We start from the raw sequence: 25,633 nt of genomic DNA on the forward strand, positions 1-25,633 counted from the left end.
CGTATATCAAAGTACCATGTCACGATTCACTTCTTTTCCACTGTCATGCCTACTTTTAAGGTGAATATTATTTATCAGTTTTCAATAATACCTACTAACTTTTACTTATTGCTAGTCATAAAAAAAAAACAGAATGTGTCGTAAAGACGCACGATAGAAGTGAAACTTTTGTATTACAGGGAAACATTGTAATTATTCATCAATCACTTTTAAATAGCATATTCACAACAAAATTGTATATTTTAATGAAGAAAATAAATTATAAACAAGGATAACACTAAACAATATCGAAATGCGTAACTCATTGCTCATTTTTAAGCCTCCAAATCAAAGAGAGGACATTATCGATAAATGCCGTGAGTGTGACAAAGACAGAGACACTGCTTCCACTCGACCCAATAGTGTTTACCCCCACCACTTTTCGTCACACAAAAAGGTTGCCGATCAGAATTTCAAGATCCTCCCATAAAAAGTTTCACTTCAAAAATGAGCAATAATAATACCTATCAGAAATTAAGAGGTTCTTAAATTAAAAAATTGCGTCCGCTTTGCTGTAAAGATCTTAAAGTATGTACCCAGGAGCTAGGTATTTAAAACCTGATACTGGGATTAGTAGTGATGGACATAGTAAGTTTTTTTCTAAATCAAACATATTATCTGCTTCATGATACTTTAAAGCTTAAATGGAATGGTTATTATGAGATAATTAACATCAATTTTAGTTCGACACAGATCTTTTGATATATCCGAAATAGATATTTTTGTATTAAGGGCGTGAAGGAGGCGATTTTGGCCCGCGGCGGAATTATAACCACAAGGCCCGAAGGGCCGAGGGATTATAAGACGCCAAAGGGCCAAAATCGCCGTTCACGCCCGAATAAAATGCATACAATATTTTTTTTAAACAACTGACATTAAAAGTGACGTTTTTAGTGGAAGCTAATTTGATTAAAAATTGCTCTTTATAACATACCGTGTTAAAAAAATTTTTAACACTAGTTATTTTTTATTTATTTATAAATGTTAAAGTGGCTCTATTTGCCGCTTTTTCAATATCTGCGGGAAATCTGTCGTCGATATCGGCATCGTTAACGTCGTTTTCTTTGCATTCCATGTTTACGAATGCAATAATGTGGAATTGAAAGTGTTTTACAAAACGTAATGAAAACTTTTTTGACGTTTCTAATAAACAAATGTCAATACAAGACTAGCTACCTAATTTTTGCCGCAGAAATTAAAATAAACATCAAAAATACGACTGCGTTTTTTAATGCAATGCAAACCAGTTGTATAAAAAATAGATGTATGATGGACGTGTTAAAAGTGATTTTATTTTGTTCGTGGGGTTGGTCAACTCGCTGCGCTCGTTTCCCAATCTACTCCACTTGCAAAATAAAATCTCACTTTTAACACTTACATCATAAATAACTATTGTAAAATCATAAATCATTAAATCCACCTTAAAGCTTTAAAAAATAAATGACATGATTCGTTCTCAAAAATCAAGAGTTATGTTATTGATTGCCAATGTGATGCAACAAATAAAATATCTATTAAAATTAATTGTTGTTCTTTTAGGGCTTAGGGCGCAAAAGGCATTATTTACGCCCGCAAATTACTATATAAAGTACTTCATTTTGATACGGTTTTACAAAAAGTATGTATTGATAAACATTTACCTATGTATTGTTATTGTTAAATTTAAAAATACCAAGAACCATTACTACTATCTCTGTTCACTTAACTAATAACTAATACAAGAATAACTTCATGGTCAAAACTTCTACAACGGTTCAAGGTTTAAGCACCACAATTTATTTCATTTATAAATAAAATTAATTAAAAACCATATGCTAATAATAAGTTATTATTAAAGACAGACCGACTATCTATTATCATACCACATTAATTTACTTTTACCCCAAACAATCTACACTCCATTCCATTTAAAAATGTAGTAGATGTCGCTTCGAATGGAGAACGTTTCACACTGGCGAACGCCGTAAATTTAAATTTAAAAAATTAACAAAAAAAAAGCCATAAAAGAACTTACGGTAATGGTATTCTATACTAAGGACAACGTAACATTTTATCTGCCCCGCCCATTACATTTTCTTAGTTACCAATCAAATAGGTTGTTAAGACGATCTGATTTACACGGAAAAAAATTCTGACATTCGAATTGTCTTAATGACATTTTATTTTTTAAAACCTAAAACAATAATTGTGAACTTAACAGCAAAATTCTAACCTTAACTTTTTTACGTGGCAAATGTGATGAAAAAGTATACAGATTGAATCTGGCTTTGATTCTGATTGGTCAATTTTAGGGGGCGGAGCAGATAAAAAGTTATAACGGCAATACTATAGTTATAAAAAATCGAACATTGCCTTGGTGTAAACTTTTCTCTCATTTTGACCAATCAACGACGGGAAAATAGTGGCTATGCTATTCTAACCGGTGTTTTTTTTAAATTTGGCGTCGAAGTAGGCGTTGAACTGTCAATTGTGAACGCACTATACAGGTAACGGATCACGGATCAGCTGTTTAAATCTTACGCTTTTAGACGAGTGGTGCGATCTCAATCGACTCTCCAACGCCTACTTCGACACCAAATTTAAAAAAAAAAACACTCTTTATACTGCATACTTAAGAATGGAATAGTAATATAATAAAGTTTTCAATACCTAATGTAAAAATAAACATACCTACCTACATAAAGCAGCATTGTTACTTTGGTTTTCAAACACAGATTAAAAAAAAAAATAGAAATATGTACCTTGCTTCCAATAATAATTTTTAGTCTGGGTGGAATTATGCTCTCGTTTCTTCCTTTTGTCACTTAATTTTACTTACATTTATTTCTAACCTTTAAAAACCTGCAAGTCAAACTAAGATTAATGTTATTTTACAGTAGGTATACCTACTTAATTATCTAAGCCTTAAGTTTAGGTATAAAAAATTGTTTGACAAGTTTTTCCATCTTCTAAATATCTACTGGAAAGAAGCAACCAACCTAGATGAGTGGTCAAATGCGCATATTAAGAAACAGTTATTGAATTGATACTCCGTCCTACTTTTTTAAACTCATCTGTGAACTTGATCGCTGAACGTAACTCTATAATCCAACAGTAATTATAAAACTACCGGGAGTGAAATGCGGACATTATATTTATTGTAACATTATTTCGATAATAGCACTCAGTATCTAAGTATCAAGGTACCTAATAACACCATTTTTCATATTCTGTGAGGAAAGACCAACCGAAATTGCGGTCAACTAAGTTTTTTCCATCACACAATTACATTCTCATCATCGTGTCTACTGTCTACGTGTCGTCTAACAATTACATAAATCCTTGCACTTGGATGCGTTTGTCCAAGTCACCTCACAATGCCACCCATTCATTAAGATTACGTACACGGTTAGAATAATGTGAAAAGTCCCCATAAAATTTACATACTATCATGTTCATGATCATGAAACTGTCGATGTGCGTGAACAATGAAATATATTTTTTTGAAACAAAATTTTTATATTCATAAACTTCACATATTCATCAGTAGACTGTTGATATTATCCACTTTATTATAATAAGACTCTATTGAAAATAATTCATTATCAAGTTGATAATGAATTATTATCAACTTGATAATGAATTATGTTCAATAGAGTCTTATAATAAAGTGGATATTTTTCATAACCCAGCGACCCAGCCTCAACTCGAAGGACTTAAATAATTGAGCAACATCCACGTTAGATTCATGGCCTGTTAATTGCTCTTCCCGGATAGGGGTTACGTTATGCTACAAATTGCCGTTTTAATTTATAAAGTAATTATGCACAATATCACAATAAAAGGATGTAACACATACTTTTCAGTGATGTATATCTTATCAGTTTCATAACTTACATTAATATGTTGTACGCATATAACATTTAAAAACAACCGTGCGAAGTTTCATCTATTCAAATTTGAAATAAAATGAAATTGACCCACTACAGTAATCTAGGTGTTCTTTACAATACAGGGTTATTCCCGAGTACCTAATAATGGGCCTTACAAACATTGAAACGCAACCAGTTATACATTTTCATCGCCTTCGTGGATCATATATGTTTATTTTTTTTAATTAAAACATAGTTGACATCTAAATTAATACGTTATTTTTATTTAAACACAAATACATTTTAGGTTTGATAGATGTCACGTAACGACGACAGAAAATTGTCTTAATAAAAGCAGTCTTGGATTCATTAAAAAATAAAAAGATCAATTGGTATATACTCATTTGAGAAATACGTTTATTTGGTTGCGTCGGGGCGTTGTTAGTCCATCATTACTCGTGAATACCCCTGTATACAATGACATAGAATACGATTTTATTGCAATATCAATTTTATAATAAGAAACAATTTCAAACATTTAATTTTATAAAAATAAAAATAAAAATATCTATTATCTGCACAATTCTTTTGATCACCAAATGAAGTAAGTAACGATAACCACAGCTTTCCTGTTTCGTTTAGATACCTATTTAACGAACACTGTTATTAGGCAAATCAAAAAGTAAACCAACAATCAGTTCTGCAACACGAAAGGAACCGATTAAATTGTCGTGAGCAATTTAATTTTGATCTATTTCTTAATTCCTCTTACGTTTTCTAGGTGACGACAAATGACTACTATTGTTCTAATTAAAACGTGTCATAGAATCAGGTACGGAGTTTGGTATTAAATACAGTTATGTAATGTCAGTAGGGCAAGTCGGTATGTAAATAAGCGACTGAGGTGTGGTCCTCCAACGCACGTCTGGCATCGAGAGTTGCTGCTCTTATATTTATTACTTGGCAATGTATACTTGACAATTAGTCACACATACCTGTCATTCTTAAATGACAATGCCATACAAAGAATTTAAATTTACTTTATGATCTAAAAATTTTCACAAAATTCCGTTCCTTGTGGCGCCCAATTGGAAAACTTTCAGAAAAAAACTGACTCACTTCTCAAGTCCTTCAATTATTTACTGATTTTAAATAAGTAACTGTTTGCTAAAAAAACGCAAAAGAAATCTTTCAATGAAGTGGAAAGTTCAAATTTATTACCAGTTATAATATTATTCCTTTGAATTCAAATTTGTTAACTGCAGTCTAGTATTTCTCGTAGTGAATCTCAGAAACGACGTCTTTTCATACAGTGCTAACTCAAGATCTCACAACTAGACGGAAGTTTCACGCTTCTGACATTGATTTGTACCAGACCATTACAAAAAATACAGTAACGCGTATAAACATAATATCAAAATGTAGAGAACGGCTTCCTAACCTTACCATTAAAATGGCGAACTAAGCAGGTAGGTACCCTATTGTACGTAAATGTGATTAATCAACACATGTAATGTTTCGTCTGTGTTTTTTGGTCAGCTTATCATTCTGAACCAAGATTAATTAAATTTTTTTTTTTTTTGTAAAACAATGTCTTTTTACGTAATGACTAATGAGCAAGAAATCGTCTACAAGATCAGTGTCAAGAAAATGTACGACTTAATTTCTTTCATAGAAAGAAACGAACTCAAACGTGGTTAATTAACGGGAAGTTCCTTATAGAGGTATCGAGAAATCAGTTAAAGACAACGAAGCCACAGAGCTTCTACGTCTCCCGTCTCACTATCTCAACCCATTTGCCGTTTTCTTTCTAGTCGATTTTTCCCGTCTCAAATTCATTATAATCACAGACTAATGAAGCGTGTACGCAAAGAATGTTTGTTTGCTCTTATATAAATCATTATCTCTTTTCCTGTCCAAACGATTGATTTACTTTAGCTACTAATCATAATTTATTAGAAGCAATTTAACATTAATGGCAGATAATTAATAAAAACGTTCTCGTAATACGTTCTACAAAGTAACTGCAAATGCATATTTAATATTTTTTAAAAGCCACGAGAAGAACATAAAATCCAAGCAAAGGAAGTGATTTCTAGGATTATATTTATCATATCATATTGTATCAATAACATTCGATTAATAAAAAAATGTTGCAACAAAAGCATAAAAATAAACATAAATAACGGTTCCTATTCACAGAGCATGACGGATAAAATTTAATATTCCGCTTTAGACTTCTAAGTAGAACAAAAGGAAACAATACGATTTAAAAGTTTATTGCAGGAAATAAAACTTTTAACAAGTTATTTTCAATATTTCACACACTTCCACATGAAGTTTATTCACAAAAACAAACTTGTACTTTTACAATGTTATCTTAACGATCTTTGATGAGCAGTGGCATAGAAAGAAACTTTCCCTTTTGTAGTTTGTTCTCATCAACAGTATTGAACATCCCCACAGCTGTGATTAACACACGCTAACTGAAGAAAATTAAACGTTCAGTGAAAATAAAACAGCAATTAATATTGTGGATATAATTATAATACCCATTATGATGGTGACCTAGACCCAAATTTGGTTCCCATGTCACTATCCGCGCATATCTCTACAAGGAACTATCGTGATTCGTAATTGTTAATGCCGCTGAAAGTAAAACACTTTCTTTCTATACTTAGGAAAGTTATTTGCGGATATTAATCAACTTGCGACTTTTCGATGTACCAAATATATAATTACCTACTATGTTTCATTTTTATTTAATCACTACCTTGAAACGTGCAACAAAAATTGTTAAAAACATTTACATTTTTACATATAAGATAAAGAGCCGACCTATTTGAGAACGATAAATAACTGCTATACCAACTCACAGAAATTCCAATATTTCAAGGTTTTCTGATTACAAAAATTATCTTAAATAATGTAAAAAAAAAACTTATAAAAATGGAGTGGTTGCTCAATTTTGACATAAAACTGCGACAGTGATTGAGCAAAATTTTAGCTGTTTTTTGTTTCACCCGCACAATATTTTCTAAATAAGTTTCACTTAGGCAATAACTCATTGTTAATATTTATTATTTTCAATACATTTTGCAAGGTTGTTAAACGTAGATAAATTAAGGAATAAAAACAGATAAATATCGTTACAGTGCATTATGTTTCTGCTAACTTAAGTGTAACTCCTACTTTCTTAAGACAACTTATGTTGCAATAGCATACAGTTTGTTAATTATTCTCACTTTAGTGCTATGATTAAGAAGCATGAAGACACTTCCTAAAAGTTTCTTGGTTGCTTTTAGAAACTTCGTTTTAGTAATTTGAATTAAAAAATAGTGTCATCAAAGACAAAAAAAAAACAGTAACAATTCCCAAAGCAGCCAATGTCAAAAACAAACTTTATAATACGATTATATTCTTTTTTAGCTAAATATATTTTAGCTATATGTATTATTATTTAGCTGTACCTATTATAAATATTTATGTAGGTAACATATTTTTTGTTCCAGTCCCAACTACGTGTGCCTAAAATTTCCATTATTCTTCACAAACTTTATTATGATCAGGACTTTAATATTTGATATTTACCAACAAAATTCAAAATTAACTAGGAATTTTGCTTCTGAAGGCAAGAAAATTGACTAACAAGAATTTGAGATCACAATTTTGGCATTTTTCCTAGTAGAGCAGCAGACTTTCTTCACAATAATTAATATTATTGTTAATAAGTTTAATAAACAAAAACAAAATTATAACACACTTCAAAATAAAAGGAGACTACAGATTATATAGTGAGAATTTTTTGCTAGATTGACCCAAGATATTTTTATCAAAATGTTATTGTTCCTTAGATATAATACAACATAAATTTGAAATAGTACAGTAAAGTCACGAAAATTATCAGACTCTATGTGAGATAATACACATTTAAATAAAATACAATTGTTTTCTGGAAGATTTCATCTATACCTATTCCTAATTTAAATCTTTTACACAATTCTTACGAAACATTGTCCAATGATAACGATCACCGGAGAGAGTTTAAAATTGAATAAGCAAGGATAAGTATGATTTTAATCTGATTTAACTGAGTGATTACATATAAAGTGTGTACTACACATTTTAGCCAAACTGAAAAACCCGTTCAAAAAGTTTAGTTCGTTAATAATAATAAATATGTGGATAACTGATGCACAGCTTATTACTGAACTTGAAAGTAAAAACCTAAATTCAAACTTTTAATTAACACAGTTTAAATTAACGAATTAATTGTTGATACTTTTCGCAGGTGAAATGGAAAACGGATAATACTAACAGTTTCTGTTAATTCTGAGATAATAGGGGAAAGTTTTACGATAACATTTGACCCAACCTCATTACATACCTATTTCAACCATTACTAAAAATCTCGGGTCACAAAGACTGACCCTTTTAGAACAGTCGCACCACAGCTCTTATGTGACAAACCTTTAACATCCAGGATTTCAACAAGAGGAAATATCTATCTATATTATCATTTCATAATAATTACATAAGCAAACTAAAATGTCATGTTAAATACAACCTTCACAAATCGCACATATGTTGAAAAAAATTTTCTGTTAGCTCTGAAATATAAATTTATAAAAATTATGTTATTTATAACATTTTCATGCAAATTTAAAGTTGTTTTATTTATTGAAGATTTATTACAACATTCTTACAAAATTTGTAACGTATCCATTGAAATACTAAAATATGAACGATAGAACACGAGATACTCCAAAAAAACAACTTCTGGATGTAGTAAGAGTAAATAAATAATAACTTAGACCACGAAATCATGATAAGATATTAAGTTGCAGTTTTAAAAACTTGTAGTAGAACATTTGAAGATTTAAAATGATCAAATCTTGATCAATTTGATTTAGAAGGTTTTTTTACTTTAAAATGTGTTTTTGAACGTTCTTTTAATTAATTGTTTTCGTTTGTTGATATTAAAATTAAGAAATTTCGAAATGTAAGAATCATTTTCTGATTAAATAAATAGATTTTTTTGGAAATTTCCATGGAAAATTGGTACTGGTATTGGTTAATCAATATCTGAGAAACCATCAGTCCAATGGTCACATATGATGCAAAAATATAAATCAGAATCGAATCCAGATCTGCAAAAAAAAAAACTAAGGTTGTCTTTAAAACAAATGGCAATAACGTCATTACACAGAAACGGTAAGACAGAAAATAAAAATTATACAAAAATGTTTCCTTTAAAACACTAAAATTGACTTGTTCGAGTTTTTTTTCGAAAAGAGAAGAGAAAACATTTCATTATTTCAAACTGTATAATTTTTGACAGAAACTGCACCTTAGCACACTTGGAATGGGATTATGCACATATGTCTCATAATAATAAATTATTTCTAATATTTTGTAGTGAATTTGAGTATGAAGAGTTGCGATAATCATTGTAGGTACCTATACCTAAAGGTGATACTGTTCCATCCACACTTGATTGAAGATAATTGAAAAAACAATAAAGACTAACTAACCATTTCTATATCACTGGTTTCCGAGAAGTCTGTAATTACTGTTTTAGAATGTAGTTTAACGTTGTCTCTTTGGAACATGGCGATGTCGATCCTTCTAATAAGTGGAATGGCAACTGTTTATGCAACATACCGTTATCTTGTCAAATTGGATCTGACCAAATCTAACGCGACAGTGGAAAATTGAATTTTATTACCTTCTTGTTCATTTGCAATTTAAAGAACAAAGAAGTTCTAGTAGACAACATATTTCTAAAGCAGGTTATTCCTGTATTTAATTGCAATTTCTTTAAGGGAAAAGGTCTTTTATAACTTTCTACCATAAAACAACAAAATCAATGAAACCTTTGTTTAAAATTCCATCTAGAAACCATGTATGTATTACTCGCTTGACGACTGTGTAGGAGACAGGATGAATTATTTCATTCCTATCGATTAGTCCTTCCAAAATCACCCATATTTTTAAATAAAACTACATAGGTAAATATAAGTAAATCACCGTATCTAAATAATATCATTGGAAATGTAAGAAGTTAACTGTAATTTCTTTTAGAAACTAACTAGTAAAACATATTAGATATTTCCTACTAAGGGATTACGTAATTCAATGAAACTTGAAAACGCATAACATCTGTAGCTAACCTAAATTTGCTATATGTTTATTAAGCGATTAACCTTATTTCAGTGTTCGTATAGTAAACGTGAATATATCTAAAGACAATAATGCGTGTTTGAGTAGTAACTCACCTAACGGTTTTTAGCCTTTGTTCCGGGCACCAAAAAGTGCACGATAGTTTCCCATTTGAAATATGACAAGATCCATTATTCGTACAATACATAGACTAATACATAAGTACCGTAAAGCATAAAGCTTTATTTATTCTTAAGTGCAATATATTAACATGTCCCAGGTAACTCAAATTGGTAAGTGCACCTAATCATCATTTTAGTTGTGAACATAAGATGTGACATTATTGTGCTTTCACCTCCAACCTAAGTAGTTATAGTAAAAATCCATTTGTATTTTATAAAAGCCATTAATTTTAATCAACTTATGAATTTTATATGAAACGTTGACTATTTCATCACTTAAAAATTTTAATTTTATCTTTGTTGGAAAAATTTTGCGAATTAATATAAAATTTGGTGTATTAAAAGTTTTATAAGTGTAATAAATTTTAAAAGTGTATATTAAATAAATTTAACGAATATTTTTTTAATTTTTAAAAACATTTTGTGAATACAAATTTTACATTTTTGTGTAAAAAAAATACAAAATTCAATTAACGTTGTAACACTTTGCAAATTTTAAATTTCCTGGCGAGTTTTATCTGAAATATAAAAACCAAGTACATAATTCCATTAATTAAATCAGATAAGGGCATAATTTTTACAATAGCAACAGAACAAAACAAATTTAATGATAATTAGCAAGCACATATAAAAATATTTATATCTGTGCCAAAGAAAGTTAGAAGTCGTAAAACAGAAAAGTTGCATGTCTGCAGCATACCTGCCGTTTATTTTTCTCTCGTAATTATCTGAAATGAAATCATGAGACATCAGTTTTCTTTTAAATATGTACTAGAAAACATAAATTAACGTAAATAATAAATATTTTAACAGAAATTAAATTGAATAGTCTTAACGGTGACAAAAATATTTGCATATTCACTTGTTAACAAAAAATACTATTGTTAATTCAGATGCAGAATACTGACATAAATTACAGCATTGAAAAATATGCAAAGCAGGTACTCAACACAATGCTTACATGATAATGTTTCATGAAGAAATTTTATAAAAATGACATAAAATAGAAACATTACAGCAATTGATATAAAAGTCGCGATATTATAAATTTAAAAACCTATGCAATATGTTACATCTCACAGATTACAACATAAAATAAATGTATTCATCCTAAACATATGTACATATTCTTTAAATTATAAAAGAGCATTTAAGCAATGTTGCCTTATTATTGTCTTTCAATAATAGAATAGTTCTAACTTCTAACAGTTGTTTAGTAGATCAAACTTCATATCTGAATTGAGGAACTAAGAAGGCAACGATACAACAACGTGACCGGTTTAAGAACGATCTTGCAAGAAAAGCACAACGTAGTCACCTAAACGAAGACCTTTAGGAGCAATGTTACATCACATCGACGCGCCAAGCGACCTGGATGACCATCATAGGTCAAGTTGCAAAGCTACGGTTCTTTTGTAATTACTTCACCATACTCCAAACAAAGAAATACCACTTGAAAATTTATGTCTACCAACACATCATAAAATGGTTAATAAAACTCATCTTCATTGGTTTAACCAATAATACTAAAATTGTTACACGTTTTACATAAAAAAATCTGTTTTCTCTGGTAGGAGTAAACGTCCACTAATTGGAAACGGGTGGAACACCTACAACCTTGTACTGTTTTGCTGTTGCACCTATGTAAACGTAGATTTCTGTGGTGGAAATTTTTATTAATTTCTCTTTACAAAAAACGATAAACGTATAATCCGTAGAAACAAGGGTTTATAGTTATAATATAGACCCATTCTCATAACTTTCCGACCCTGACGAAATTTAAATGCAGCCAGTAATACGTTTTTCATTCATAACTTCCAAAAACATTAATAATTTTAAACCTTTGTAAGATTTGGACATCCTTCACAGAAGTCTCAATTATAAAAATTTAAAAATAGCAGTATGTAATCGACAATATTTTTTTAATTTAAGAAACGGCTCTTCATTTATCAATATCATATCGATCCTTTCGTCATTGGAGCACATTTTACTTAACAAAAAATATTTCAGAATTATACAAAAAAAAAAGTCAAGTGATTGTCAAAAGTGTCCAGATTTCAAAGTAAATAAAGGTATCAAGTTATAACTGAATAACGTATTACCGGCTGCATTTAAAATTCGTTAGGGTCGGAAAGTTATGTGAATCAGTCTGTATATTACGAGGAAAAAAGACAAGCTAGAGTTCATGACCTATATGACAATAGGTCTCGCACACAACTTATTGAAAAACAGTTAAACCATACACTCATTCGATTCTTATTGTATCCTCAACACGTCTATCACTATTCTTTATGCAGGAATAAATAAACGAAAAGTTCCCAGTAATCATTAGGACACCGTAAACACTAATTATTATTATTTTTCGTACGGATGTACAGTGGCGGCCATTAATTTGGAAACACCGGCCTAATCTAGTTTACTGGATATTTCTAATATTTGATAGTGTAAGTATTATGTCATGAACTCATGTCACCCATGTTATCGTTGAGCGCATTCAATAGACTGTCGCAGCCGAAATTGACATGTCTTTAACATTGTCAAATTGACAAACAATTTACAATAGAAAAATCTTGGTGTTTCCAAATTAATGGCCGCCACTGTACATAGTTAATTTTAATCTATAGAACGTTTTATTTTCAATGTTTCTTTATATAAATTTGAGAATAATAAAGACTTACCTACCACTCAGCGAAGGGAATCGTGATATGTGCAGTAAATACGTACTATCGGTGGACATAAAAAACTGGGACAAGCATCAAATTTGTATAAAGTCAAAATTCAAAAATATACATTGTGTAAATTTGGCTTTTTACAAATAAGGTTATGAAAATTATGACATATTGTCAAAAACATCAAATTAAAGTTCAGTTCTTTAATGACAATTTTAATTTTGAGTGACAATTCAAAAGTCTGAGACACAATGAGCAAATTTTGGATGTCCCAGCTTTTAATGTCCACCGATAGTACCTAATATATGAGGTATATATGTAAATATTTTTTTCAAAATGGAGAAAAGCAATTTATTGCAAGTACTCGACAGGATGTTCATAAAGCATATTCATGAGAATTTCATTTGAAGTAGATACATGCGAAAAAGCTGGTTTAAGTAGGTACAGTTGATGGACAAATAAAATTGGGACACTTAAAATTGAAGCTATGTAAATCAGACTACTGAAATGTCAATATAGTTGTCAGTGTCTATATAATAGGTCATATCAAAGTTAACCTATTTGTGATAAAGCCGTAATTAAACGATGGAGATTTGTAAATGTATTGAGTTTATGTGAGTGTCAATTTTGTCCCAATTTTATTTGTCCATCGACTGTACTTTAAAAACATACTATACATATTCGAATGAATTCAAATCATTGGAAACTTACATTGAAATGAGAATTATCAGTTGTGATACACCAAGAACCAAATTAATTTATCGAGAAAATGATAGGACAACAACGAAGCTGGTGGTAATAATAGCCAGTTGACAACAAATCTCATTTTGATGGTTTTAATTACTAAAAGGTAACAGGTATGAAAAAATTAATTTTGATAATCAATAAAAATGTGCGGTACAATTGGAGCGGTAAATTTTGGTCATCAATTTCATTTCAAAATTCGGGACCTTTGGTGATATTAAATCCTACATACAGTTTGCCCCGATCTGCGTCAATTCTAGAAGCGTGCAATTGCATTTCGTTTTCAATGGTATCAGACATATTTCAGTTATTCGCTAAATATCAAAAAATATATCGTGAATACCAAACGATTACAACTTACAACTGTTTACTTTTTAACACTGAACGGTCATCTTGCGCTATTTTTTTATTTTGACATCTAACATCGACATCCAGTCATCCATTCCATGGACACGCCCACAACGGGTGACTCATGAAACACCGCAGTGAAATCGGTTAAATATTGGGTAATATTGGCTTTTTTAGAGGCTTTTGCTTAATAGAGATAATTTAATTATTAAATATTTCGTGTAATTGATAATTGTAACTGATAAATAAATCGTGACAAATGCTTCAAATGACCTTACATTTGACTCGGTCGAGCCGCCTTTGGACACTTCTACTCCTAGGACTTGAAGTACTTCTACTCCGCTCAGAAAAAAAATTATACTTTAATCGTTTCTATGGAGATACACGAAGACGCGATTTTCGACCGCTTGAAGATAAAATCATACTATTACCCGGGTTTCGATGTTTCCAACACTAATTTATGCCAAACCAGATTTAGACAATCTTCACTTTCTTCCGAGGAATACTTGAGCAAGTAGGTACCTCAACATCATAAGACACACTTTAGCGAAGGAACATCTGTTAGAAGGGATCTGTCTTATTGTTTTTAAACATCCTAGACAATTTGACAGTATAACAGTACATTTATTATCTGGATAAAAGCAGAAGCGCGGATGGTCATGGGGTTTGGAGGTTGCCACTGTTTCACATAATTATCAATTTGCTCGTTATTACAATCATGGCAGCAATACTCGTTGTGACAGTACACATGTAATATTAAGGCATTGTAACTTTATTAGTAGATTGATACGTTATTTTATTATACAGGATGTATCTGAAATAGGTGCATTAATTTTAACCAGTGGTAGAACTCGTCAATTTATGAAACTTTTCTTTATAACATTTTGCAAAATTCGCAAAAGTTTTCCAAGATGTTTTGCCCCCCAATTTTTACCAAACGAGTCATTTTGCGTGTTTAACTAAATGAAAACGGAGGAATTTGCAGAAAACCAAGAAAGCACGAAAGAACAACTCAATATCTCAAATTAAATTTGTAATGACATCTGTCTCAAGTTGTTAACATAAATTTTTAAATATTGGTAACACCATGCACTACTATCAAATGTCAAAACCGGAAGCAGGTCATATCGACGGTTTTTTCCCCTTTCTTTAGGGGACGATTTTTTGCGGAAGTTTTATTGCTGTTCTACAATTTAATATAAACCTTAAAGGATTTAATTCACAAATATGTAGAGGGAGTTAAAATGGCGATTTTAAGGCTGGAGGTACTTGAGTAACGCCAGATTAATCTCCACCCTTTAAATTATCTAGCTGTTAATTTTTTTTTTTAATCTATGTACAAATAATAGAGATATAATATCTAAAAGTCTTAGGTGGGACACCTGTATTTACCTTTGACTTAAAAAATATTATTTCATTCTGATAATACTGTCAAATAGATATTGAATAAAATAGTATTCGAACATAGGTTTTAATACGAGTCATCTTTCGAAGTGATTATTTTCGCATTGAAAAATTATATTCTGAACTTCTTATAATGTTCATAACCACATTGGAAAATAAATAAGAAATGATAGTGTGGTTTGAAGTTATTAAAATTATATATTCGTTTTCACTTTTACAAACAAATAAGTAACTCTTTTTTAAACCACAACTCTAGATCAGATTATCCGAACCCGTAATGAATATAATTACTTTTATTGCACAACGCCGAATGGATTTAGGTACAGAATAATCTACCAAAAATTAAAAAAAAAACAAACTAAAGAAAAACCTTACTTGGTAAAAATAATTTTAAATATCCAGTAAAAACGATAATGTGAAATTCACCAGCATACCGACGAAATTGCAGCCTGATCAAACTTCCTGGTGTAACTACCAAGTTTATTAGAGCATTACTTACAGAAAATAATTATTTACTTTCATTGTTGGCAAACACCACAATATATTCAAAATAAAATATGTAAGTATACCTGTTTGAATTTTATTTAAATACATACATATATAAAAAATTATTTTTGATAGATATTTGTTGTTAATCCGTTGAAACTAAAAAGAATATAATAAATGTCTGCGTCTAATTTTAGATGCTTGAATTTGAATGATCATCTAGATCTAGAATCATATTTTACCAGAATTTATCTATTTATTTGTCGGCGTAGACAACCAATAAACTTATGTAATAACTTGTAACTGTCGTATTCATCCACAAAAGTGCCCATTAATTAAATTTGTTCAACAGATACATTAACAATAAATCACTGTAAATAAAATCTTCTAAAAATTGTTATTTAATTATTGTAAATTCAAAGTGTTTAAACATTGTGTCCCCAAAATTCAAGTCTTATTGTACAGGAAGTTACCTTGCCTTACTTTTTAACTGTACATAATATGAGAATTGAAAAGTGCTCACGTAAAAGTATCTTAAAAATTAACCAAACCGTAATATAGTTAAGTACATACTTGCGTCTTTCGCAATATGAAATTACAAATTAAAGCTGAAGATCCGTATATCCAAGGCGCATCAGATGAGCGGACATCAAAATACAAGAAGGCTCAATATTGGCCAGTTGTACAGCCGAGAAGGCAGCAGTTGCGGACGAGGTTAATAAACTCCTTAGACCCGATTCGCCCAGTATAGCTCTTTGTCTTCGCGTCTCATTTGTTTACCTACGCGTTAGTTTACGACACTCCAAGAAAACATCTACGAGCATCATAAGTCCAGTTAGAAAATGGTCGTTATTGCAAACTGAACGGTGTTACATGACATAGCATTTTTCAGAATTTGTTCTCACACGATCTTTTTAAATTTTATTTAAAAGACTGTTATTATTTCATTACATATTTATTTTTTGTAAAGCAATAAACCAAAAATTTCATACTAAACCAACAAGAAATAACCCAAACAAGATACAAAATACTCGTGCGGTTTTCTTGTAATGTAGTTATCGGCCAAAACAGATGGTTCGTGGTTTGAGCACTACCATTACTCTTAAACATTTGCTTTTCACTGTTTCCAAACCAACTAAATACCTGAATGTTGAGAAAAATTAAAAAGAGAACAAAAATATTATATGTGTCATAGGGCCGATTTCACCAACGCCAGTTAATGTTAACTGTTGGTTAAAATGCTTCGTTACTTTAGTTTTAGTTACCTATTGTTATAACAATGTTTTCGTATATTTTAATCTGTAGTTAAATTTAACTCACGTTGGTGAAATCGGCCCTTAATAAAACAATGTTTAATGGACTAGATACTGTAATTTCAACTGTTCTATTTTAATTTATGTTGCCGTAAAACATTCTGTTTCAACTTCAATTCAAATTAATAACATAACTAATCAACTATTATAATTTTTGCACTGTGTTTTGCATTTATAATTACCTACTTGTGAATACATATACCGGTCTCGTTGTGTATTCTCGTACATACTCCGACTCGTATGTGTATTTCTCAAGTTCTCACTCTTAAACCAACAAAGAATGTAGGTACATACTACCTATACAGAGTGATCAACAAGAACACAAATCAGGAGTACTACTTCTTTTGTTTTATCGAAACGTCTGTCTTAGCTTAATCGTACACATATGTAAACTCGCTATACACAGTCGTTTTATTGGTTGCCGACATCTCGCAAAATCTATTATTCATTAATTATTAGCAATTAATACTTTATCTTCAAGGGTAAAACTGATTTTACCACTTATTCTGGGATAATTGTTACTTACAATTACAGGGAACGGCCGTAAACTTTGCCGAAATCGAAAACTTTTTTTCAAGGTTAACATCAATACCGTTGGTTTAAAACTGACGTTTTACCGAAAAATCTGCTTACCAGTGGCGTCGGGTTTGGCAATAAAGCTGGTAAATTACCTATTCTTACGAATGTAAAATGTTGCTCTTGTTTATTTTATAAATTTTCTCCATTACCTATCTGATAATAATAATAAAATCCACAATTATAATTCCAACGTCTAAAATGTATGAGCTATGATTTATTATAAAGTAGTGTTTGAGACCACAAATTTTCTACGCCCATGCATTGGACGCTTATTTGCATAAGATTCCGCTACAACATGTCTGATAATTTGCAAAGAGTGCTCTGATTTGTTTCCTTTTTGATCGCCTTGTACAGCCTAGAACTACATATTTCAGATTCAGTAGCAGAACAGTATTCTCATCTTAAGGAACTTTACATATACCCTGACGAAATTTAAATGCAGCCAGTAATACGTTTTTCATTCATAACTTGATCCAAAAACATGAATAACTTTAAGCTTTTGTATGGGTTGGACATCCCTCACAAAAGTCTCAATTATAAAAAATTAAAAATGGCTGTAACCGAAAATATTTTTTTTTATTTAAGAAACCTTCATCATTGGGGCACATTTTAATTAACAAAAAATATTTCAGAATTATGGAAAATAGAATTGTCATGTGATTGTCAATAATGCCAGGTGTGTCCCGACTTCACAGTAAATAAAGATATCAATTTATAACTGAATAAAGTCTACATAAAATCCACTTCATTACTATCCGTGGACCAGATAAAAGTAAGGTTGTCAGAGTTACGTTCTAGGATTTTCTGCTTTATATCGTTGACATAAATCTTGGTCAGCAAGCACGATCAACCCATTTTTATATGTTTCAGAGTTTCTGCAATTATTACATTTACAGGATTAATTTGGTATTTTTGTATTTCATATCAAAATTTCATCCGATGTTCACACTATCTCATTTAAAACGTTTTCGATATTTGACACTTTGACCGATTTGTCCCCAAAGCACAACTTACTTCCTACGAATTTATAAAATTTACACTACTTTTACATTTTCAAACTATAAAAAATTGTAAAAATGTGTGCATTTTTTTCTGACCGTTCTCGTTCGTTATGAAACCAACTGTATATATCTTCTTAAAGTATTATAAAAGGCAAAAATTATAGCTGTGTATATCTCTGGGTCACTGATAAGTGATAATAACTAAAAACCTACTGTTTTACTCTTGAATATAAAGCATTAATTGTATTTTGATGCGGTTTTCCTTAATAGTCAAGAGTATTTCTTTAACTTCAGTTGTGTATGATGTATTTGGCAGGATAAAAAATCGAAGAAAATCGCATTCATGAATCTACTATCCAATGAGAAAGCTACGTTTCTTGTTATTACTATGGATACATAAAATATTTCCGGAAATATTTTTGACAACTCTAGGTGGAAAGAAAAATATTTCCAATATAACAAAAATTGCAAAATTTTTATTCGATTGACTACATTTTTATAAATAAAAGTTCAATTTGTTGAGGAGTTAAAATTCTATAGTCTTGGTATGTATTTTTAAAAACCTTTAGATACATTTTTTGTCGTTCAGTGATGGTTAATCTACAGAGTGATCAACAAGAATCCAAATCAGAGCAAGCGTTGCAAATTATCGGTCACGTCGTAGCAAAATCATATGCACATAAGCGGTCAAAACATGGGCGTAGACAATTTATGGTCTCAAACGCTACTTAATAAAAATGATACTTTATGAATTTTAGACGTTGAAATTATAATTGTGCATTTTATTATTATTATAAGATAAGGGAAACAATTTATAAGATTAACAAGAGCAACATTTTACATTTGTAAGAGTAAGTTAATTATCATCTTTATTGCCAAACGCGACGCTACTGGTACGGAGATGCTTCGTTGAAATGTCACATTTCAAAATTCAAGGTTGTTGTTGTTGACAATTTAAGTGATTTAACCTAGAAAACAAATCTTTGATTTCGGCAAAGTTTACAGACGTTTATTGAAGTTGTAAGCAATAATTATCCCAGAATAAGTTGTAAAATGGGTTTTACCATTAAAGAGATGGCATTTTTATTAGATTATTTTCGAAAGAGGGTGAAACAAGAAAATGAAGACTGGCCTTACTTTGTACCCCCTTACACTGAAGAATTTTAAGCCAGATGTCCGAACCTGATGGTATTGGTTATCAACAAGTTTATCAATGTCTTAAAATTATAGTGCCTAATTTTAGCAAATCATAACCCATCATTAAGAAGAAGTCAGGTCAGTTCTTAGTTCAAATTTTAGAAATGGTGCAAAATGTTCCACAAATTATCAAGGAACATCCCTCAACTTCCATAAGGCGTTTAAGACAACAAGTTAAATTGTGTTATGGCACTTAACAGAATTTTTTTAAGAAGGATATTAATTTGTTTCCCTTTGTGTGTTGCAAGAAATAAAACCCACACATTACCTTAAACAAATTGACAGCTTCATAAGGGTTTTTGAAATTATGAGAGGCGAGTTTGATTCTGTCTGGACCACAATGGAGAACATTTTGAGCAGTTTTTGTGAAAACTTATTTTTTGACCTTGGAGTAATTTAAATGTTTTAAACACTGCTAGAAAAGATACGAGTAAGTTCTCAATTACCCAAAATTTAGAGAATAATAACTTTTACACTTTTCTTACAGAAAACAACAAAACAAAGAATTGTGAAAAATAATTATTTTTAAAATTTTGTAACTCAAGATTGTGCCTTATGAAGGAATTTTGTGTAACTGTGTGTTTTTTCCTTAATCAATAATAAATAATAATTAATTATAACTTGCTTTTAAATCTATTATTCATGAATTACAAAAAATTTATAAAGGCAATTAATGATAGATTTTTGAGAGGTAGGCAACCAACAAAACGAGTGTCCACAGCAAGTAAATAAAAGCGGCTGATCCATGATAGAAATACGTTTCGATAAAACAAAAAATGAGGTAGCACTCTTGATTTGGTTTCTTGTTGATCACTCTGTATTCATGCGATTTTCTTGCCGAATATCCCTCTGCATAGATTTATATCCGCCAGAAAATTTTATTTTCGTGCATTGCTGACAAAGTAATCGTCCTAGTCTTCGATTCGGGCGATTAATAAGTCATAATAACTTTGTAAGCAATGTACCGGGTGAGATGAGTTTTATCGTCAGCACGATTAAACCTATTAAAAAATTAGTAAAAATTAAGAAACTTTTGGGTTACATTCCCTTGATATAAGACTTCAAATGTGTGTAATCAATTTTCACTTATCACTAAATTCAGAGCCATAAAATTTAAAAAATTGTTTTTGAGCAAAAAAAAAATTGTTTTTCGTACACGCTCATAATTCACAAATTAATTCAAAGAACACATTTACGAAATTCGCATCAAAAGAAAATTATTCGTTTTTGAATTATTCCAATTTTAACATTAAGAGCGAAAAATGACCAAGATTTACAACTGCAGTGTCATAAATAAATATCTCATTGTTGGGAAACATCTGTTGACCACATTTCTAGTAATTCTTAAGTCCCTAAAGGGTATCATAAATAACCTACATCAACTTCTTTTGTGGAACTGACCACCCAATTTAATAATAAATCATAGCTAAATTTTAGGCTTTAATATCAAATTCCGTTTATTTCAAAAACCGGTGATGTTTTCATGATTTCAATGACACCAAATTTTTCCTGAATGTTTGAAAGGACTCTCAGTGAAAAATTATATAAATTAATGTAGCAGTTATTGAATTAAAACAAAATCTTTACCTGTTTTATTAAAAATTTTGAAATTTTTACAGACTGTTCTAGAATGATACACAATCATTTCTGAATTTTTTGAGAATTTTAAATTGATTAGAAGTGGATGTTTTCGCACTGACGATAAAACTCATCTCACCCGGTACTCAAAAAAATCTTCGGATAGAATCTATGCATCGGGATATTATAAATGACAATTTTATTGTCCTTATCTATACCTATAAGTATGTATGTCTATTGTTTAGAAAACTCACACAGATATGTACTAACAACAGTAATTTAACTTAATGTGGTTTTCTTATCTGAAAACGTTTAAAATAATGAATAAATTTGTTTGTGAACGGTAAATTTACAAACTAAACAAAACAATGGACGTTCGAAAACTCCAGAAATTTGTGGTAGATTAAATAACCGTAAGCAGTACTGCAATAAAGTAGCAATATCGCCAAAAACTGACGCACACATGCAATGTATTTATGAAAAGATTTCACGGAAAATTAGAAACCGTTCTACAGTTTAGAAAGTAAATTGGCCGGTACATATTTTCAAAAGTTTTTACCACGATTTTATTCTAAAATGATCTTAAACTATTTTTAAAACGAAATAAAAATAGAATAAAGTAAAATAAATCGCCCGTTGTACCAAATTATTATCAACAAATGTTTTATTACTGTTACTATTAGGTACGTCAATAACAGACAGTTCTTTTTGCTGCCGTCGTACGTAACAGTAAATTTTTAAGCCTAAAGCTATGTCTCTAATAGTGTTCTCACGAATGCCACGACTTTGTTAAATGTCATGATTGTGCTAATTACGATATTTTAATATCCTGCTTACAGCCCACCTTAAATTGTTCTCTGAAATTCTTGAAGATGGATTAAGCCGATAAAAATATCAATCAGTCGAGTTTGACAACCAGTAAGACTCGGTTGAGATTTACTCCAACTGTAGCAACAGTGGGCAATATTCTAATGAATTCAAGCTGCCTTTCTCATATCCTTGAACGATCTTCCTAAACTAATTTACTGTTTACTGTTATTAAGACAGGTCAAGGATTAACATGGGAGTTTCAAAACCACATCAATGGCCTATTTTTTCATTTTTATAATTCAAGGAAATCTTTGAAAGATTCTTTTTTCTCATATATTTCATTCCACGCAGAAAAGTTGATTTTGATATTTATTAACAAAATAATCCATATATACAAAACTAAAAACCGAATTTCGATATAATTAGGCGATCAAAAATTACAAATACAAATTGTAATTGAGGACGCAATAAATACATACGAGTCTAAAATGACAACTAATTTAGTAAGTTTACTTAAACTGAACATACCTAACTATCTTATGTACCTACAATTAAAATTGCAAAGAATTCCCGAAAAAATAATAATTTGATGATGATAAAAGAAGTAACAGTCTACAAATTGTAAAGTTAACCTAGCAACTGAAAAATACAGAATTTTACTGTTAATTGCATTTTAATAACCACTAAAGTGTGGCAAATAAGAGAAAATGTCATGTAAGGGCTCAAGTGAAATACCTACTACAGTTGAAAAAACTCATCCGTGAAGGGTCTGAACTACAGTGAAATTGGGAAAACAGAAACATGTTCGTACGAGTACGTTAAACTTTTCGGTATTAGCTTTAATAAGTTCATTCGCTTCTATATGCAACGACTTCGTTATATTATTACCTAATAGGTAAGTATCTTAAATCAGCAAAGCATGAAAAGTTAGTTGCTCTAGATAATAAAACACGTATAGCGACTAAAATATGGACAGCAGCCATACTTCGTTGCCTCATGGGAAGTTCCATGTCGTTATTGCTATATGCAAATTCTCCAAACAAATTTAATAAACACCTGCTGAATGTACAAAACTTTTAACGGATAATTTAGAGAAATTAAAATTTTTAACGACATTAGATCAACAATATTTTTAAATTTGTCTTTGTAGATACACAGTATGATTTTGCAATGTATTTAGCACATTTACAAATTAAAGACATTTAAGAACACACATTACACAATTCAGCAAGTATTAATAAACACAGTAAGGTAACGTGCAAATATTTAAATAAATATTCTGCATAATAATAATAATTAAATTGAACTGTTTACAACTGTTACGACAGTGGCCATTACTTCAGACTTGGATGGTATATCCTTAGTGACACTAAAATGTTTGCAGGACATATTTGATAGGACTAAGAAAAACTCCCTTGCTGCAAAATTTTTTTTGTATTAATAATGTTACAAAAATCGAAAGATTATATTTAGTTGTTAACACATTAGGTAAGTTGTATGAAATAATTAATTTCAAATGTTAACTATAGCCATGTCGAAAATTAGTATTTAACAAGAACAAATCAATTATTGGCATACTTTCTAACTTTTCCTTTTCTTTTAAATAAGGTTTTTAACACGTTCAAGGCTCCATTAATTCGTTTTTCTAATTTTTGAAAAATTTACCTTCGCATTTTCTATATCATAAGTAGAAGGTTCACTTTTGAATCAAGGGAAGAAAGAATGGCAAACTAACCACCCAAATTGGCATTAAAGACAAACCCGAGTAAAACATGCCGAGAACGAGTTACGGACTCCATGTTTAGATTGTGCCTTGACATTTAACGACCATTAAAGAACTTTAGAAATGATCATAGAATCGTGTTGGTACTATGACTTGATAGGAATGTACATTATAACAGTGCGAAGCAAATGATTGGATGAGAATATTTTGCACCAAGGTATTAAAACAGATTTTCAAGTAAGTATTGAAAGTGAAAATTTAAGTAAATTATAAATAATTTGTGATTAAATCTTTCAATGACTTCACTAAGAAAAAAGTAATAATTGGTAGTCTTCACTTAATACTTTAAAAGTATTAAGTGAAGACTACCAATTTTCTGAACACCGACCATTCTAAAATTTTTAAAAAGCAAATATTTGTCATTGCACAACATAGAAAGAGAGAGAGTGAGAGAGAGACAAACTATCTACGCAAAATGGAAACTACCAATAAAGTAGAAAGAAAGTTTTTAGAACTGTCTATATTCCTAACTATTGTATTTCTATAACAAATTAAAATTTTTCAAAATATTTCCTTCATCTATGAAATAAAAGAAACTGGAACAGTTTAATGGGCAATTTCAAATTTGACACCACAAAGTAAATTCACGTTTGTTATGAAGACTTGCAAGATGACTCACCTTAAAAGATCTACATGAAAAAACCAGTAACTTTTAAAAAATTTGCATCAATGCCATCAACTTTTAAATTTCATTAAAGTATTTTTTATTTTACCTGAGTAAGTACTCACTTCGTAACAGAAAAGTCAAATCACCATTTGACCTATTGCAAAATGATTAAAGGTTTTTTTATTTTATTGGTTTTAAAAAAATTACACATTATCAACCAATTTTCAGATTTCTGAAGATTTAAAAAAAAAAACGAAAAACATGTTATCATTATTACTTTCAAAATTCCATTCAAATGCCAAAATTTTCGAAAATATGTATGTTATATAGGTACGAGTATTTATAGATGATATGTCTAATTAATAAATATATTACTACAGGTAATATGTAGTCAACTTAAACAATTGAAAATAACAAAAATATTAAATACCTTTTGTGACTTAAACTACTACTTAAATACGGTATCCAAGGGCACTTAATAAATTACATGTCACAAAAGTCACAACACGCACACGAAAAAAATGTTTTTACGATAAACAGTAAACACAATATCACTACGACAACACGGTTGGCAACAGATTGAAGAAAGAAGAAAGCGCTGGCCGCGAGTTAATGATCACGTGACCGCGGTTCTTGCAGGAGGGAACACGTCCACCGGACATCCTTTCCAACATCCTATGAAATTGTAATAGCAATTTCGTGTAGAGAAATGAAAAGAACTAATCAAAGGTGTATTGATAAATATAGTAAAGCAGAAATAATGAAATAGGTATGTATTTTAAAAGTTGTACCTACTTATTTACTTATACAGTGAGCGGCAAAATTAAACAAATTTTTTTTTTTTCAAAAAAATCTTTCAGTTTATGAAAATACATATTTT

At 30.3% G+C, this 25,633-nt stretch overlaps 1 protein-coding gene and 1 long non-coding RNA gene across 6 annotated transcripts in view; one reads left to right on the plus strand and one right to left on the minus strand.

Moving 5' to 3' along the window:
* RhoGEF64C (Rho guanine nucleotide exchange factor at 64C) overlaps window positions 1–25,362 on the minus strand; it is a 71,523-nt gene extending 46,161 nt beyond the window's left edge. For all 4 annotated transcript variants that reach the window (XM_069056203.1, XM_069056208.1, XM_069056190.1 and 1 more), the window contains exon 1: window positions 25,184–25,362. The gene's annotated coding sequence lies outside the window, so the exon portion shown is untranslated. The remainder of the gene's footprint in view (window positions 1–25,183) is intronic.
* LOC138141426 (uncharacterized) lies at window positions 19,376–20,595 on the plus strand. Of its 2 annotated transcripts, XR_011163153.1 has the most exons (4): window positions 19,376–19,798; window positions 19,869–19,966; window positions 20,022–20,405; window positions 20,463–20,595. It is a non-coding gene; the product is annotated as an uncharacterized lncRNA (long non-coding RNA). The 2 variants fall into 2 exon arrangements; XR_011163152.1 differs by having other exon boundaries at window positions 19,376–19,966.
* Window positions 25,363–25,633: the final 271 nt, after the last annotated feature.

Source organism: Tenebrio molitor, chromosome 1 (genome assembly GCF_963966145.1).
Source record: "Tenebrio molitor chromosome 1, icTenMoli1.1, whole genome shotgun sequence".
NCBI classification, from domain to species: domain Eukaryota; kingdom Metazoa; phylum Arthropoda; class Insecta; order Coleoptera; family Tenebrionidae; genus Tenebrio; species Tenebrio molitor.